This window comes from Protopterus annectens, chromosome 7.part0 (genome assembly GCF_019279795.1).
Source record: "Protopterus annectens isolate FY-2018-M chromosome 7.part0, PAN1.0, whole genome shotgun sequence".
In the NCBI taxonomy this organism is placed as follows: Eukaryota; Metazoa; Chordata; order Ceratodontiformes; family Protopteridae; genus Protopterus; species Protopterus annectens.
In genome coordinates, this window is record NC_056739.1 from 1,178,061,644 (window position 1) to 1,178,067,643 (window position 6,000).

Below are 6,000 nucleotides of genomic sequence, written 5' to 3' on the forward strand. Positions count from 1 at the left end.
CCTATTTTAATTATGACTGTAAATATTTGCTAGAATTTTTAATGTCAATAATTGTCAGTAATTTGACCCCATCATTCATGTTGATTACTTGTACTGTAAAATTTTGTCTATTGTATTGTATGAATGTTTTGGAGCTTTTCTCCCTTGGGCCTCTGCTGAAAAAGGGCTATCTCAGCTCAGTCGGACTTTTCCCAGTCAACAAATGTAAAATAAAATAAATAAAAATAAAAATACTTACCAAAGTAAAGGAAGAAGAGATGACAAAATATTATTTTCATAGCTTCCTTTTGCCAAGATAACACTGGTTCCCTTTTGTGTAGTACCCAGCAAAAGAAATACACTAAGGTTTTCCCTCAGTGAGCAGGCCTACTTACTCAACACACAGGGCCCTGCTGAACCCCAGCCTGGCCACAATGAGGCTGACAGCCTGGATGATCTTTCTATAGTCCATTGCATTAAAAGGTATTCAGAAGATATGCAAAATATTATGAGGGGGGCTAGAAGGAAAATCTTACTTGGCAGAATAGAAGAGATTCTCCTCTGTGTGCCGGTCCAGAGAGCATGATCCCAAAATGACTAGAGTGGAATTAGTCCTGGAAACTTGTACAAATCTGGTTTGTCTTGCACATCTATAAAAGTGTATGTTTCTGCTATTTCAGCTTGTTTCTGCTATTTCAGCTTGTCTGCTAATGGAGCCACCCTTTATATTCTAGAACTTAAGTTAAAAAAGTTCCTGAGGGGAATCTTCCTACTCAGACCTTCCAGAAAGCAGATTGCTCCATCATGGGGCCTCTGATATGCACTAGAGAAATTAAACCTGCTGCCTTTGAACCGACAACCTCTTCCCCGAATTAATTTCCTGTCTTGGAAAATGCTGTTCTCGGTGGCAGTATTTGGTGAAGAAAACCCTGATTGCGTGGCTCAGCATGGATGTAGTGGGTAGTACTACTTCATGCCCATATTTGTTTATTCAGATTTCACCAAAATAGTCTGTGACAAAGGTTACTTTAGCATAAAATATATCATCTCTCTGTATGACAGTGGAAGGTGTAGGTTTTGAAAGTTGTGCCTCTATCTCTGTGGTTTGGGAAAGGGGTATGTTTCTGTATGTATGTTTTGAAGTGTTGATGGTATCCTTTGATGTCCTTCTATTCTCATGTTGTAGTATTCATTACAGTAGGGATATGGCTGCCTGCAGTGCCATACATCCTGCCAGTATACCAAAGTCTTCAGTAAGGGGTACGTGCAACGTAGCATGCTAGTGCCCTAAACCGACATCTGCTATAAATTTGACGTCTGCACGTACCCAAGTCAGAACTTTCCTGTCGCAATAATCTTCAGATGTCTGATTGCCAGCTAGAGGTGTTTACCGTATGTTTATCGTTCAACTGCCTGCTTACAGATAAGTTGATTTATTCTTACCTTATTGTTAGCATTTTACTGTATTCCAGCTTTCATGACTTCTAGGAAGGGCACATGTGCTTCTGGAAGCCAGATTCCACACAAGGACACTCACGACCAATGTGTTTTTTGCTTAGGGGAAGAGCACAATTACAAGAACTGTGTTATTTGCCAGTTGTTTGTCCCTAAGACCCTTAGAAGTCATCTAGCCTCCTTGAAAATATATTTAGAAAATCAGAGACTCTGACACCTGGCCTTAGGTATGAAGGGGTGTAGGAGGTCCGTCAGATGAGCCATGTAAAAAGAAGGCCAAGAGAGCTAGGCCTGAAACACTTTCTGCACCTCAGATGTCCACCGAGTCTCTTGACGAGTGAGAGCCCGGGGACTCCTCGGATCTCAGATTTACCTTCCAAGCCGGGAACCTTATTGGATGCCGGTTCGATGGAAATCCTCAGTGCATTCTCTGAGGTTTGTGAGCCTTCAGAGCCTGATGGCGAGAGGGAACCATGGCTCCCTGATTCTGATAAGCCTTCCTCTCCTCTCCCTGCTACTCTGACATCATCCATGTGCCTGCTAAATCTCCAGGCCCTCTCAAGAGAAAACAGAAGCTTACACACTCTGCTACTCCACATTCTACTGAGTGGGGAGGTTTCACCCAAAACTTGTTCAAGGCCTTTCAGGCTTTTCAACAACCTCAACCTCCTGTCTCTGGCCCCTGCTTGATTGATTCTGAAGAGGACACCTCCTCATCTGATGAATCCCTTTCTTATTCATCTCAAATTGAATCTCCGAAGGATTTTGTTACCCAAGAAGGGGATTCTTTGGCACCTCATTCCCCTGGTGAAGAATTCTCTTTTTGGGGACACATCAATTTAATGAGACATTTCCAATGGGATGTTTCAGAAATTTCTGACACTAAAAGGAGGTAGTTTGAACTGTTGCATATGGACCAGCCTTCCCTATCTGTTCCTCCTTCTGTGCAACCAGCCTTTCTGGATGCCTTCCAGGCTCCTGAGTCTCAACCCCCAGCTTCCAAGAGACCTGATAGGATTATAAAGTTCCCCCTCAATCTCTGTTTCTCTTCAGAAACCATGCAGCGGACCCTGCTGTTGTGGCAATTTCTGTACTCAAATCATCCAGGCAGCTACCTTCTACTTCTCCATCCCCTACAGACAGAGAGAGTATATTTATGGATAGACAGGGTAAAAAGATTTGTACATCTTCTACCCTCTCTGTAAGTGAGTTAACTTATCAGACTAACATGGCATGTTTTGTACTAGACACTCTAGCCGAGGCCTCCTCTTTGGTGTCTGATCTTACTGACTCCCCTAACAAGACTTATCTCATGAATCTGCTTTCAACAGCTTCTCAAGTAACTAGACAATCAATCAAGTGTAGTTATGAAGCTGTGGAGGCTTCTTCTAAGTCTGCTGCATTTGGTTCAGTCCTTCATAGGTATTCTTGGCTTAGATTACAGCCTTTACCTCTTGATTTTCAGGCTAAGCTGTTAGATGCCCCCAGATAACTCTGCATTATTCGGGGCTGTTTCTACTGAGCTTTTTAAATCCTTACAGGAGAAAGGTAAGGAACTCCAGAATTTGAAACATCTTGTTTCACCTGTTCCTAGATACCATAGAAACTGCCCTCAAAAGACCTCTTTTGTTAGGAGACTGTCAACTTCTCCTACTACTCAGTGTAGGGAAAGGAGACACTCTAGACAAGCTACTACCCCTGGACATCTGCAGCCTCCACTCCTTCCTTTCGTAGGCAACCTGGTCAAGACAGAGCCCCCCCCTTTGTGACTCAGACCAGCTGCCTTGTCACACTCATCTGTCCCTATGCCTCACTGTATCCCTCCCCTTCTGGCAGAAGATCACCATTGACCAGTGGGTGATATCCATCATCTAGAATGGATATTTCATGGCTTGGTGGGCTCTCCCACCTTTCCAAGTTTAGTGCAACCACCAAAAACTCAAATTCAACTCTTCACCCCCATTTTAAGACAACTTTAATCCAAGGCACTATTTAGCCAGTTGCTTCAGAGCACATGGGCAAAGGTTTTTACTCCAGAATGTTTCTGGTTCCAAGAAAGGGCAGTCCCAGGAGACCAATCTTGGACCTGTCCTAACTCAGTCTGTTCTTCAAGGTACCCATCTTCAAGATGCTTTCTCTACAGACATTACTGCCTCGTATCCCACCTCAGGTATACATGGTTTCAGTGGATTTGAAAGATGCTTATCTGCATATTCCCATTCACCCTTCATGCAGAAAATTCGTATGTTTTTCAATAGGCTCCTCTCATTTTCAGTTTTCTGCCTTACCTTTTGGTCTCTCTACTGCACCCAGGATCTTGACAAAATGTTTAGCTCCACTGATAGTTCATTACACGCTTTTGGGAGTTCAGATTTATCCATATCTAGACGATATCCTCATTCTTCACAAGGACCCTCACTCCTTAACACTACATCTGGTCTCTAGCATCCTGGAAACTTGCAGATTCACTTTAAATTTGCAAAAATCTCAGCTCACCCCCACCCAGGACATAACCTTTCTGGGTTGCAGGATACAGACAGTACTGATGACTGCTTTCATTCCTCAACAAAAAATAGACAGCTTGCTTCAGTACCTCCTATCCCTGCTTCCCCTCTTATCCTTGACAGCCAGACAGTTCCTGAAGCTCCTAGGGCATATGGCTTCTTTGAATCCTGTGCTTCCACTAGCCAAAATTCACATGAGGAAATTTCAGTGATGTCTGAAAAATCTCTGGTGCCAACACCCTTCAGTCCCTAGAGACAACCTTTCCTCTTCTGCCATGTCTGAAAAAGGAACTTGGCTGGTAGATCTCACAAATCAACCTCAATCAGGGAGTCCCCTTGCAAATTCCTACTCCAGTACAGCATCTCTACACAGACGCCTCAGACCTGGGTTGGAAAGCTGTGCTGCATCTCCCCTCCAGCCAGCACAAGGCACAGGGCACATGGTCCTCAAACAGACTGCAGGATCACATCAGCATAAAAGAAATGAGAGCCTTACTTCAGGCTCTACAGATGTTTCAGCAGCTTCTGCTACCAGGCACACTGAGAGTCATCACAGACCACATGACTGTGCTATGGTATGTCAACAAGCAGGAGGGGACAAAATCCTACCTTCTGTGCTCTGTAGCAATTCAGATTTGGAATCTCGCCAGTTCTCTGTTACTTCACCTACTGGCTGTTCATATTCCAACCTCAGAAAATGTATTGGCAGACACTGTAAGCAGAACCATGGCACATTCTCACGAATGGATGTTACACAGGGAGGTGTTTCTGGACATTGTACAAAACTGGGGCATTCCAAAAGTGGATCTGTTTGTCTCCTTCCAAAACAGACAACTACCCCTTTTCTGCACAAGGCTACCCCATCCACAAGCATGGAAAATGGACACCTTCTCTTTCTTTTGGGGAATGATGTACCTGTATGCCTTCCCCCCAATATCTCTAATTCAGTAAGTCTTACTGAAGAGTCAAAAGACAAACCAAAAATCTTACTGATGACCCCCTTTTGACCAAGACAGCACTGGTTCCCTCTTCTATTTCAGCTACCCAGGGGCAATCACCACACACTATCTCAAAAGTTTGATCTACTCACACAAGACAGGGGATCTCTGATACACCCACAGCATCACAACCTGAACTTGACCCTGTGGTTTATAAACTTTTGATCCCTTTTCCCCACCAGTACTCAGAGGATGTACTCAGTCCTACAGGAGGCCAGGAAACCTAACACCAGAAAGAATTACATTGCAAAGTGGAAACGGTTTTCCAGGTGTTCTAAGAAAATACAGGACCCTTTGCCAGTCCCAGTCCCTATGGTCCTTGCTTATTTGTGTGAGCTTTTGCACTCTGGATTATCATACTCTTGTGTAAAAGTACATTTGTCTATTTCTGTTTATCTACGTATGTTTCCCCACTTAGCATCCAGGCTAGAGGTTAAACTGTTCCTTAGAGGGGTTCTGCATCTCAGACCTCCTAAGAAACCAGTTCCACCACCTTGGGACCTTAATTTTGTACTAGAACAATTGACTGTCCCCCTTCAAGCCAGCCTTTTCAGCTTCCCTTAAGTTTTGCACTTGGAAAACGATTCTATTAGTAACTTTGACTTTTGCCAGGAGGGTCTCAGAAATCCAAGCCCTTATGGTCATTTTGCCTTACCTCATTTTCCACAAAGACACAGTCTCGTTGAGGACTAATCCTTCATTCATGCCTAAAGTAGTGAATGAGCTCTCCTTGAACCAATCTATTAACCTGCCCGTTTTCTTTCCAACCTTAGAATTCCTCAGAATGGAAACTTCATTCCTTGGATGTGCACAGGCAGCTAAGATGCTACCTAGATAAAACCAAATCCTTTAGAGATCAGACCAGCTATTTGTCTGCTTTCATCCTAGAGCCCTAAGCAGAGCAGTCTCTAAACAAACATTTGCTTCATGGATCTCTTCTTGCCATGACTTCCATGGCAAACCTTTAGCCTTGAAAGTAAAGGCTCATTTCAGAATCTGCAGCCTTTTTCAAAGGCCTGGACCATGCCACCATTTTAGAGGCAGCTACCTGGTCTTCTGTTCAC

The 6,000-nt window shown here is 43.7% G+C and overlaps 1 protein-coding gene across 2 annotated transcripts in view; it reads left to right on the top strand.

The window, feature by feature from the left end:
* RNF123 (ring finger protein 123) overlaps positions 1 to 6,000 on the top strand; it is a 4,282,987-nt gene that overhangs the window by 1,159,874 nt on the left and 3,117,113 nt on the right. The gene's annotated exons all lie outside the window — the stretch shown is intronic.